A 12936-nucleotide genomic window follows, 5' to 3' on the forward strand; every position below is an offset into this window, starting at 1 on the left:
GAAGCCTGAAATGTGGCAAAAGGTCGCAAAGTTCAAGGGGGCCGAATACTTTCGCAAGGCATTGTAATTGATCATGTAATAAATCATGGTCTATCAATGAGAGACTGGTCTGAGCGTGCAGCCAAATCTGCAATACTCAACAGACACATCTATTCTGAGAAACTTCCGGCAGAACACCAGGTAATATGTCCATTCTACGAGGGCATCTGACTGACCTGCACATTACAGAAGTAAATTGAGCAACGCCTCCAAACCTACTTGTGTGTAATTGTAATTGTTTTTGTAATTCTGCTTAGGACCCAACGGTTACCTCCTACAGGCGGGAGAGGTAGGACTTTCACTGCTGTGCTGGAAACTGCAATCGTTGATATGGTCATCAGAAACAATGGCATAAAACTCACAGAGATTCGGTACAGAGTGTTGGCAGACAATGTAAGCATGACAACTATTTCTAGAGTCCTGAAACAACATCAAGTCAGGATGAAGCAGTTGTACACTGTCCCTTTGGAGAGGAACTCTGAACGAGTCAAGCAATTCAGGAACCAAAAAGTCCAGGTAAGATGACTATAAAATACAGAACTGGTTTTGAACAAAACCAAACAGGGCAGAGGCACACAATGGCATGTTTTAAGGTATAATGTAAACTAGCGTAATAGCCTAACTCTTATGTTGCCTTGTGGAATTATTTTAGAGACTCATGGAGATTGAAGCCAGGCAAACACCCCACGTATTCATCTTTGTGGATGAGGCTGGTTTCAACTTGGCCAAAACCAGGCGGTGAGGAAGGAATGTGATTGGAAAAAGAGCCATAGTGGATGTCCCGGGCCAGAGGGGTGGATGTCCCGGGTCAGAGGGGTGGATGTCCCGGGCCAGAGGGGTGGATGTCCCGGGTCAGAGGGGTGGATGTCCCGGGTCAGAGGGGTGGATGTCCCGGGCCAGAGGGGTGGCTGTCCCGGGTCAGAGGGGTGCCAACATCACAATGTGTCCAGCAATATCCTCTGATGGATGGCTGTTACACAAACCGCTACTTGGGCCATAAACCACAGAGCGTCTCATTACATTCCTAGATGACCTCTATGGAAGGGTTGGGCCGTACAACACCGAGCGTCTCATATCATTCCTGGATGACCTCTATGGAAGGGTTGGGCCGTACAACACCGAGCGTCTCATATCATTCCTGGATGACCTCTATGGAAGGGTTGGGCCGTACAACACCGAGCGTCTCATATCATTCCTAGATGACCTCTATGGAAGGGTTGTGCCATACAACACCGAGCGTCTCATATCATTCCTAGATGACCTCTATGGAAGGGTTGGGCCGTACAACACCGAGCGTCTCATATCATTCCTAGATGACCTCTATGGAAGGGTTGGGCCGTACAACACAGAGCGTCTCATTTCATTCCTGGATGACCTCTATGGAAGGGTTGGGCCATACAACACCGAGCGTCTCATTTCATTCCTGGATGACCTCTATGGAAGGGTTGGGCCGTACAACACCGAGCGTCTCATTTCATTCCTGGATGACCTCTATGGAAGGGTTGGGCCGTATAACACCGAGCGTCTCATATCATTCCTGGATGACCTCTATGGAAGGGTTGGGCCATACAACACCGAGCGTCTCCTTTCATTCATGGATGACCTCTATGGAAGGGTTGGGCCATACAACACCGAGCGTCTCCTTTCATTCCTGGATGACCTCTATGGAAGGGTTGGGCCATACAACACCGAGCGTCTCCTTTCATTCCTGGATGACCTCTATGGAAGGGTTGGGCCATACAACACAGAGCGTCTCATATCATTCCTGGATGACCTCTATGGAAGGGTTGGGCCATACAACACCGAGAGTCTCCTTTCATTCCTGGATGACCTCTATGGAAGGGTTGGGCCATACAACACCGAGCGTCTCATATCATTCCTGGATGACCTCTATGGAAGGGTTGTGCCAGGTGAGGAAAGGGTTGCAGCGAGGCGAAATCGGCCAACGTTTGTAATTGTATGGGACAATGTGGCATTTCACCACTCCCGTGCAGTCAGAGTGGTTTACAGCCCATCCCAGGATGGTGTCACTTTCCCTCCTTCCTTACTCTCCATTCCTCAACCCCATAGAGGAATTATTTTCCTCCCACCTCACTCTCTATTCCTCAACCCCATAAAGGAATTATTTTCCTCCCACCTTACTCTCCATTCCTCAACCCCATAAAGGAATTATTTTCCTCCCACCTTACTCTCCATTCCTCAACCCCATAAAGGAATTTTTTTCCTCCCACCTTACTCTCCATTCCTCAACCCCATAGAGGAACTATTTTCCTCATGGAGGTGGAAGGTTTATGACCACCATCCACATGATCAAATGTCCCTCAATGAATGCTGGATGCCTGGACATATCTGCAGAAGATTGTCAGGGATGGACCAGGCATGCCAAAAAAGATTCTTTCCTAGGTGTGTTGCCCAAGATAACATAAGATGTGAAGTGGATGAGAACCTGTGGCCCGATGCAGAAGACAGGGTTGACTAGTATTGCTACTGTATCTGTATCGGTAGATGGTGTATATACAAATGATTGTATTGTGGAATCACTCAATGCCAAAAAATGAAGAAAACAACAACATATTGAAGCATATTGCATCATGTCTGATACATTCCTGTAACAAACTGCAGTGAATTCTAAACAGTAGATAGGTGTCATTCTCGTTTTGTAAAGACAACATTGTGAAATGCTACCTGTTGTTAGTGTTGTTTAGGTCATTGTTTTATGAGTGACAACGTGTGCTTGTTGGGTGACGTGTTAATGCAGAACGAGTTGATTTGAGACCTGTATGAAGTGTATTGGGTAGATTTAGGGCATTTTGAACGTGAAATGAACTGCTGTGTCAAGTTGAAAGTTAATTAGGAGAACTGTGTGAAGAGTTTTGAAAAATTGACCTAAGTATTGAGAAATGGGTCCTAGCGATTGTAAAAAAACCAAAAAACAACCTGTAACCTAATTGTGTCAGTGTTGTTAGGTTTATTTACAAAGTACAAAAATGTTTTTTTTTTACATGTCATCATGTGCAGAGGAGGTGTAGAGAACACCACTGTCTACACTAAATGTAATCAAAATCTAATGTTTTTGGTCACGTGCGCCGGTGTACAACAGGTGAAGAATTCACACCGAAATGCTTTACTGACGAGCCCCTAGCCAACCATGTAGAGTTAAGAAGTAAGACGGACAAATATTTACTAAATAAAAAAAGGAAATAGTAACACAGTAGAAACAAAAACGAGACTATAAACAGGAAGTACCAGTACTGAGTCAATGTACAGGGGTACGAGGTAATAACATGGCTATAAACAGGCAGTGCCAGTACTGAGTCAATGTACAAGGGTACGAGGTAATAACATGGCTATAAACAGGGAGTACCAGTACTGAGTCAATGTACAAGGGTACGAGGTAATAACATGGCTATAAACAGGGAGTACCAGTACTGAGTCAATGTACAGGGGTACGAGGTAATAACATGGCTATATACAGGAAGTACCAGTACTGAGTCAATGTACAAGGGTACGAGGTAATAACATGGCTATAAACAGGCAGTACCAGTACTGAGTCAATGTACAGGGGTACGAGGTAATAACATGGCTATAAACAGGCAGTACCAGTACTGAGTCAATGTACAGGGGTACGAGGTAATAACATGGCTATAAACAGGCAGTACCAGTACTGAGTCAATGTACAGGGGTACGAGGTAATAACATGGCTATAAACAGGCAGTACCAGTACTGAGTCAATGTACAGGGGTACGAGGTAATAACATGGCTATATACAGGGAGTACCAGTACTGAGTCAATGTACAGGGGTACGAGGTAATAACATGGCTATATACAGGGAGTACCAGTACTGAGTCAATGTACAGGGGTACGAGGTAATAACATGGCTATATACAGGAAGTACCAGTACTGAGTCAATGTACAGGGGTACGAGATAATAACATGGCTATAAACAGGCAGTACCAGTACTGAGTCAATGTGCAGGGGTACGAGGTAATAACATGGCTATATACAGGAAGGAGGAGTACTGAGTCAATTGACAGGGGTACGGGGTAGTAACATGGCTAATAACAAGGTGTACCAGTACTGAGTCAATGTGCAGGGGTACGAGGTAATAACATGGCTATATACAGGAAGGACCAGTACTGAGTCAATTTACAGGGGTACGAGGTAATAACATGGCTATATACAGGAAGGAGGAGTACTGAGTCAATTGACAGGGGTACGGGGTAGTAACATGGCTAATAACAAGGTGTACCAGTACTGAGTCAATGTGCAGGGGTACGAGGTAATAACATGGCTATATACAGGAAGGAGGAGTACTGAGTCAATTTACAGGGGTACGAGGTAATAACATGGCTATATACAGGAAGGAGGAGTACTGAGTCAATGTACAGGGGCACGAGGTAATAACATGGCTATATACAGGAAGGAGGAGTACTGAGTCAATGTACAGGGGTACGAGGTAATAACATGGCTATATACAGGCAGTACCAGTACTGAGTCAATGTACAGGGGTACGAGGTAATAATATGGCTATATACAGGAAGGAGGAGTACTGAGTCAATTTACAGGGGTACGGGGTAGTAACATGGCTAATAACAAGGTGTACCAGTACTGAGTCAATGTACAGGGGTACGAGGTAATAACATGGCTATATACAGGAAGTACCAGTACTGAGTCAATGTGCAGGGGTACGAGGTAATAACATGGCTATATACAGGGAATACCAGTACTGAGTCAATGTACAGGGGTACGAGGTAATAACATGGCTATATACAGGCAGTACCAGTACTGAGTCAATGTACAGGGGTACGAGGTAATAACATGGCTATATACAGGAAGGAGGAGTACTGAGTCAATTTACAGGGGTACGAGGTAATAACATGGCTATAAACAGGCAGTACCAGTACTGAGTCAATGTACAGGGGTACGAGGTAATAACATGGCTATATACAGGGAACACCAGTACTGAGTCAATGTACAGGGGTACGAGGTAATAACATGGCTATATACAGGAAGGAGGAGTACTGAGTCAATGTACAGGGGTACGAGGTAATAACATGGCTATATACAGGGAGTACCAGTACTGAGTCAATGTGCAGGGGTACGAGGTAATAACATGGCTATATACAGGAAGGAGGAGTACTGAGTCAATGTGCAGGGGTCGTAGGTAGTTGAGGTAATTGAGGTAGTTCAGGATGCACATGTGGGTAGGTGTGAAAGGGATCAGACAATAAGGATATATAATCAACAGAGTAGCAGCATATATGATGTGTATGTGTGTGTGTGTGTGTGTCTTCATGTGTGTCTGTGTGTGTGTGTGTGTATATATGTGCGTGTGTGTGTTCCTGTGTGCCTGCGTGTGTGTGTGTGTGCGTGTATATATGTGTGTGTGTGTGTTCCTGTGTGCCTGCGTGTGTGTGTGTGTGCGTGTATATATGTGCGTGTGTGTGTTCCTCTGTGCCTGCGTGTGTGTGTGTGTGTGTGTATATATGTGCGTGTGTGTGTTCCTGTGTGCCTGCGTGTATGTGTGTGTGTATATATATGTGCGTGTGTGTGTTCCTCTGTGCCTGCGTGTGTGTGTGTATATATGTGCGTGTGTGTGTTCCTGTGTGCCTGCGTGTGTGTGTGTATATATGTGCATGTGTGTGTTCCTGTGTGCCTGCGTGTGTGTTTGCGTATTGACGTGCCAGTACAAGATATATGTTATAGTCAATGAAGCATTAGAGACATCAGATGGCATCAGTTCCATCCCGCCAAGGTTACAGGCCAGATGGCACCCTATTCCCAAGGGCTCTGGTCAAATTTAGTGCACTATATAGGGAATAGTGTGCATTTTCTGACAGACAGTGTCTTGTATATAAATGTCTGCTATGTGGTAAATGTAAGATCAGCATTCAGGAATAGAACCATTTCAGAGAAAACCCACCTACTGTTTCACATCTTCCACGTCAGCGAACAAGGACTGTTTGAAACCAAGACATCGGTTCTGTGTGGGGTTTCAAAATACCCACACCTTTGTCAAAATCCCCCTGTTTTCCGGATTCAGAGAATATTCCAAATGGGATTTCTGGAAAACTTGGGAATTTCGGAAAAGTTGTCGATATTTTTGTCAACCTACGTCTGTGGACGTTTTTCAAGATTGCTGGAAGAATTCAGGAAGTCTGTCCTTCTTTTGATGGGTACATGGTATCAACGACCGAGCGGCGGGTATCCTACTGGTTAGAACGTTGGGCCAGTCACCGAAAGGATGCTAGAACAAATCCCAGAGCTGACGAGGTAAACATCTGTCGTTCTGCCCCTGAACAAGGACGTTAAATCCACTGTTTCTAGGCCGTCATTTCAAAAAATAATTGTCCTTTAACTGACTTGCCTAGTTTAATAAAGGCTAAATAAAAAAAATAACTGTAGCCAGATGCCATTGTTTTCATACAGTCTCTGGTTTTCAGGATTACATGTCTGATTAAGACCCTCTGATGTTCAGAAGTGTATCTGTATGATTAGAACTGTACCTGATGTTGTACCTGTATGTTCAGAACTGTACCTGATGTTGTACCTGTATGTTCAGAACTGTACCTGTATGTTCAGAACTGTACCTGATGTTGTACCTGTATGATTAGAACTGTACCTGATGTTGTACCTGTATGTTCAGAACTGTACCTGATGTTGTACCTGTATGTTCAGAACTGTACCTGTATGTTCAGAACTGTACCTGATGTTGTACCTGTATGATTAGAACTGTACCTGTATGATTAGAACTGTACCTGTATGATTAGAACTGTACCTGTATGTTCAGAACTGTACCTGATGTTGTACCTGTATGTTCAGAACTGTACCTGATGTTCAGAACTGTACCTGATGTTTAGAACTGTACCTGTATGTTTAGAACTGTACCTGTATGATTAGAACTGTACCTGTATGTTCAGAACTGTACCTGATGTTCAGAACTGTACCTGATGTTTAGAACTGTACCTGTATGTTTAGAACTGTACCTGTATGATTAGAACTGTACCTGTATGATTAGAACTGTACCTGTATGATTAGAACTGTACCTGATGTTGTACCTGTATGTTTAGAACTGTACCTGTATGATTAGAACTGTACCTGTATGATTAGAACTGTACCTGATGTTGTACCTGTATGATTAGAACTGTACCTGTATGATTAGAACTGTACCTGTATGATTAGAACTGTACCTGATGTTGTACCTGTATGTTTAGAACTGTACCTGTATGATTAGAACTGTACCTGATGTTGTACCTGTATGATTAGAACTGTACCTGATGTTGTACCTGTATGTTCAGAACTGTACCTGATGTTGTACCTGTATGTTTAGAACTGTACCTGTATGATTAGAACTGTACCTGATGATTAGAACTGTACCTGTATGATTAGAACTGTACCTGTATGTTTAGAACTGTACCTGATGTTCAGAACTGTACCTGTATGTTATTATTTCTACACGTGTTCTGCCACTGCGAGGACAATAAGCTGTCCGTCCTGTCTCCCTGTAGCGCTGCCTTAGGCGTTTCACAGTACGGACATTGCAATTTATTGCCCTGGCCACATCATGCCTCCTTGCAGCATGCCTAAGACATGTTCACGCAGATGAGCAGGGAACCTGGGCATATTTCTTTTGGTGTTTTTCAGAGTCAGTAGAAAGGCCTCTTTAGTGTTCTAAGTTTTCATAACTGGGACCTTAATTGCCTACCGTTTGTAAGCTGTTAGTGTCTTAACGACCGTTCTACAGGTGCATGTTCATGAATTGTTTATGGTTCATTGAACAAGCATGAGAAACTATGTTTAAACCCTTTACAATGAAGATCTGTGAAGTTATTTGGATTTTTACGAATTGTCTTTGAAAGATAAGGTCTTGAAAAAGGGACGTTCCTGTCAAACCCTGCTTAGTTATCTCTGTTTTCTTTATTATTTTGGTTAGGTCAGGGTGTGACAAGGGTGGTTGGTTTAGTTTTTGTATTGTCTAGGTGTTTTTTTCCTGTCTAGGTGTTTTGTAAGTCTAGGTATATGTATGTCTATGGTGGCCTGAATTGGTTCTCAATCAGAGGTTCATCGTTGTCTCTGATTGGGGATCCTATTTAGGTTGCCATTTTCCCTTTTGGTTTTGTGGGTTCTTATTCTGTGGTTAGTTGCCTCTTCTGCACTATTCGTGTTAGCTTCACTTTTGTTGTTTCAGTGGTTCATTAGTTCAATAAAGAATGATGTATACATACCACGCTGCACCTTGGTCTCCTCCTTACACGTGACAGTTCCTTTATTTTGTTGAGTTTATATACTCTAAATATATACATGTAAATATACAGTTGAAGTGGGAAGTTTACATACGCTTAGGTTGGAGTCATTAAAACTCATTTTTTCAACCACTCCACAAATTTCTTGTTAACAAACTATAGTTTTGGCAAGTCGGTTAGGACATCTACTTTGTGCATGACACAAGTCATTTTTCAAACAATTGTTTACAGACAGATTATTTCACTTATAATTCACTGTACCACAACTCCAGTGGGTCAGAAGTTTACATACACTAAGTTGACTGTGCTTTTAAACAGCTTGGAAAATTCCAGAAAATTATGTCATGGGTTTAGAAGCTTCTGATAGGACTAATTGGCATCAGTTGAGCCATTTGGAGTTGTACCTGTGGATGTATTTCAAGGCCGACCTTCAAACTGGGACAACGCGGCCGTCATACTACTCAGGAAGGAGACGCGTTCTGTCTCCTAGAGATAATCGTGCTTTGAACGTACTTTGGTGCGAAAAGTGCAAATCAATCCCAAAACAACAGCAAAGGACCTTGTGAAGATGCTGGAGGAAACAGGGACAAAGTATCTATATCCATAGTAAAATGAGTCCTATATTGACATAACCTGAAAGGCCGCTCAGCAAGGAGATGCCACTGCTCCAAAACCAACATAAAAACCAGACTATGGTTAGCAACTGCACATGGGGACAGATATTGTACTTTTTGGGGAAATGTCCTCTGGTCTGATGAAACAAAAATAGAACTGTTTGTCCATAACGACCAAGCCGATGAACACCAACCCAACAGTGAAGCACGGGGGTGGCAGCAACATGTTGTGGGGGTGCTTTGCTGCAGGAGGGACTGGTGCACTTCTCAAAATAGATGGCTTCATGAGGGAGGAAAATTATATGGATATATTGAAGCAACATCTCAAGACATCAAACAGGAAGTTAAAGCTTGGTCACAAATATGTCTTCCAAATGGACAATGACCCCAAGCATACTCACAAAGTTGTGGCAAAATGGCTTAAGGACAACAAAGTCAAGGTATTGGAGTGGCCATCACAAACCCCTGACCTCAATCCTATAGAACATTTGTGGGCAGAACTGAAAAAGCGTGTGCGAGCAAGGAGGCCTACAAACGTGACTCAGTTACACCAGCTCTGTCAGGAGGATGGGCCAAAATTCACCCAATTTATTGTGGGAAGCTTGTGGAAGGCTACCTGAAACATTTGACTGAAGTCAAACAATTTAAAGGCTAACAAATACTAATTGAGTGCATGTAAACTTCTGACCCACTGGGATTGTGATTAAAGAAATAAAAGTTGAAATAAATCATTCTCTCTACTATTATTCTGACATTTCACATTCTTAAAATAAAGTGGTGATCCTAACTGACCTAAGACAGTGAATTTTTACTAGGATTAAATGTCAGGAATTGTGAAAAACTGAGTTTAAATGTATTTGGATAAGGTGTATGTAAACTTCCGACTTCAACTGTATATACAATATATACACGGAATTACCAAAAGTATGTGGACACCTGCTCATTGAACATCTTATTCCAAAATCATAGGCATTAATATGGAATTGGTCCCCCCTTTGCTGCTATATCAACCTCCACTCTTCTGGGAAGGCTTTCCACTAGATGTTGGAACATTGCTGTTATAACAGCCTCCACTCTTCTGGGAAGGATTTCCACTAGATGTTGGAACATTGCTGCTATAACAGCCTCCACTCTTCTGGGAAGGATTTCCACTAGATGTTGGAACATTGCTGTTATAACAGCCTCCACTCTTCTGGGAAGGATTTCCACTAGATGTTGGAACATTGCTGCTATAACAGCCTCCACTCTTCTGGGAAGGATTTCCACTAGATGTTGGAACATTGCTGTTATAACAGCCTCCACTCTTCTGGGAAGGATTTCCACTAGATGTTGGAACATTGCTGCTATAACAGCCTCCACTCTTCTGGGAAGGATTTCTACTAGATGTTGGAACATTGCTGCTATAACAGCCTCCACTCTTCTGGGAAGGCTTTCCACTAGATGATGGAACATTGCTGCTATAACAGCCTCCACTCTTCTGGGAAGGATTTCCACTAGATGTTGGAACATTGCTGTTATAACAGCCTCCACTCTTCTGGGAAGGATTTCCACTAGATGTTGGAACATTGCTGCGGGGACTTGTTTCCATTCCATTACTGAGGACAGGCATTGATGTTCGGCAATTAGGTCTGGCTCGCAGTAGGCGTTCCAATTCATCCCAAAGGTGTTCGTTCAGCTTGAGGTCAGGGCTCTGTGCAGGCCAGTCAAGTTCTTCCACACCTATCTCGTCAAACCATTTCTGTATTGACCTCGCTTTGTGCCCGCGTGGGCATGGTCAAACTGAAACATGAAAGGGCCTTTTGCTACAAAGTTGGAAGCACAGAAATGTCTAGAACGTGATCGTATGCTGTAGCATTAACATTTTCCTTCACTGGAACTAAAGGGCCATGTACCATGAAAAACAGCCCAGACCAATATTCCTCCTCCACCAAACTTTACAGTTGGCACTATGCATTCGGACAGGTATCATTCTCCTGGCATTCACCAAACCCAGATTCGTCCGTCGGCCTGCCAGATGGTGAAGTGTGAATCATCACTCCAGAGAACGCGTTTCCATTGCTTCAGAGTCCAACCGCGGAGCATGCTGATCTTAGGCTTGTGTGCGGCCATAGAAACCTATTTCATGAAGCTCTCGACGAACAGTTCTTGTGCTGACGTTGCTTCCAGAGGCAGTTTGGAACTCCGTAGTGAGTGTTGCAACCGAGGACAGATTATTTTTTACGCGCTTCAGCACTCTGCGGTGCCGTTCTGTGAGCTTGTGTGGTCTACCACGTCGCGGCTGAGCCGTTGTTGCTCTTAGAAGTTTCCATTTCAGAATAACAGCACTGTACAGTTGACCAGGACAGCTCTAGTATTGCAGAAATAGGCCTATATAGGCCTAAAGGCCTATATAGACAACAAGAATAATTTCAATAGGCCTAGAAATAGGCCTAAAGGCCTATATAGACAACAATAATAATTTCAACCACACCTTTGTTTTTCCAAGATACACTACGTGACCAGAAGTATGTGGACACCTGCTCGTCAAACATGTCAGCACAAAATCCTGGGCATTAATATGGAGTTGGTCCCTCACTTTGCTGCTATAACAACCTCCACTCACAAACACACGCGCACGGGCACACACACACACACACACACACACACACACACACACACACACACACACACACACACACACACACACACACACACACACACACACACACACACACACACACACACAAACACACACAAACACACACACACAAAATGCGCAAAACCATAAACATTTATAGACTTTTTGATTTATAAACAGTCCTATTTTTTTACCCTCTTATTGCCATATTACGTTTTGATATATTGTTACTGCACTGTTGAGGGAGAGCTTGGAAGTCAACATCTGTGTACTGTTGAGGGAGAGCTTGGAAGTCAACATCTGTTTACTGTTGAGGGAGAGCTTGGAAGTACACATCTGTGTACTGTTGAGGGAGAGCTTGGAAGTCAACATCTGTGTACTGTTGAGGGAGAGCTTGGAAGTACACATCTGTGTACTGTTGAGGGAGAGCTTGGAAGTCAACATCTGTGTACTGTTGAGGGAGAGCTTGGAAGTCAACATCTGTGTACTGTTGAGGGAGAGCTTGGAAGTCAACATCTGTGTACTGTTGAGGGAGAGCTTGGAAGTCAACATCTGTGTACTGTTGAGGGAGAGCTTGGAAGTCAACATCTGTGTACTGTTGAGGGAGAGCTTGGAAGTCAACATCTGTGTACTGTTGAGGGAGAGCTTGGAAGTACACATCTGTGTACTGTTGAGGGAGAGCTTGGAAGTACACATCTGTGTACTGTTGAGGGAGAGCTTGGAAGTACACATCTGTGTACTGTTGAGGGAGAGCTTGGAAGTCAACATCTGTGTACTGTTGAGGGAGAGCTTGGAAGTCAACATCTGTGTACTGTTGAGGGAGAGCTTGGAAGTACACATCTGTGTACTGTTGAGGGAGACCTTGGAAGTCAACATCTGTGTACTGTTGAGGGAGAGCTTGGAAGTACACATCTGTGTACTGTTGAGGGAGAGCTTGGAAGTCAACATCTGTGTACTGTTGAGGGAGAGCTTGGAAGTCAACATCTGTGTACTGTTGAGGGAGAGCTTGGAAGTCAACATCTGTGTACTGTTGAGGGAGAGCTTGGAAGTCAACGTCTGTGTACTGTTGAGGGAGAGCTTGGAAGTCAACATCTGTGTACTGTTGAGGGAGAGCTTGGAAGTCAACATCTGTGTACTGTTGAGGGAGAGCTTGGAAGTACACATCTGTGTACTGTTGAGGGAGAGCTTGGAAGTACACATCTGTGTACTGTTGAGGGAGAGCTTGGAAGTACACATCTGTGTACTGTTGAGGGAGAGCTTGGAAGTACACATCTGTGTACTGTTGAGGGAGAGCTTGGAAGTACACATCTGTGTACTGTTGAGGGAGAGCTTGGAAGTACACATCTGTGTACTGTTGAGGGAGAGCTTGGAAGTACACATCTGTGTACTGTTGAGGGAGAGCTTGGAAGTCAACATCTGTGTA

General features: G+C 43.7%; 1 long non-coding RNA gene across 6 annotated transcripts; it reads right to left on the minus strand.

Annotated features, from left to right (window-relative positions):
- Nucleotides 1–6636: 6636 nt before the first annotated feature.
- LOC118945321 lies at nt 6637–7472 on the minus strand. 6 transcript variants are annotated; one of them, XR_005040478.1, is made up of 3 exons: nt 7417–7472; nt 7006–7313; nt 6637–6673 (listed from the first exon to the last, which is right to left on the minus strand). It is a non-coding gene; the product is annotated as an uncharacterized LOC118945321 (long non-coding RNA). The 6 variants fall into 6 exon arrangements; XR_005040476.1 differs by having other exon boundaries at nt 7026–7313; nt 7417–7471; XR_005040477.1 differs by lacking the exon at nt 6637–6673 and adding an exon at nt 6727–6777 and having other exon boundaries at nt 7026–7313; nt 7417–7471.
- Between the last annotated feature and the right edge of the window lie 5464 nt (nt 7473–12936).

Source organism: Oncorhynchus mykiss, chromosome Y, assembly GCF_013265735.2.
Source record: "Oncorhynchus mykiss isolate Arlee chromosome Y, USDA_OmykA_1.1, whole genome shotgun sequence".
NCBI classification, from domain to species: domain Eukaryota; kingdom Metazoa; phylum Chordata; class Actinopteri; order Salmoniformes; family Salmonidae; genus Oncorhynchus; species Oncorhynchus mykiss.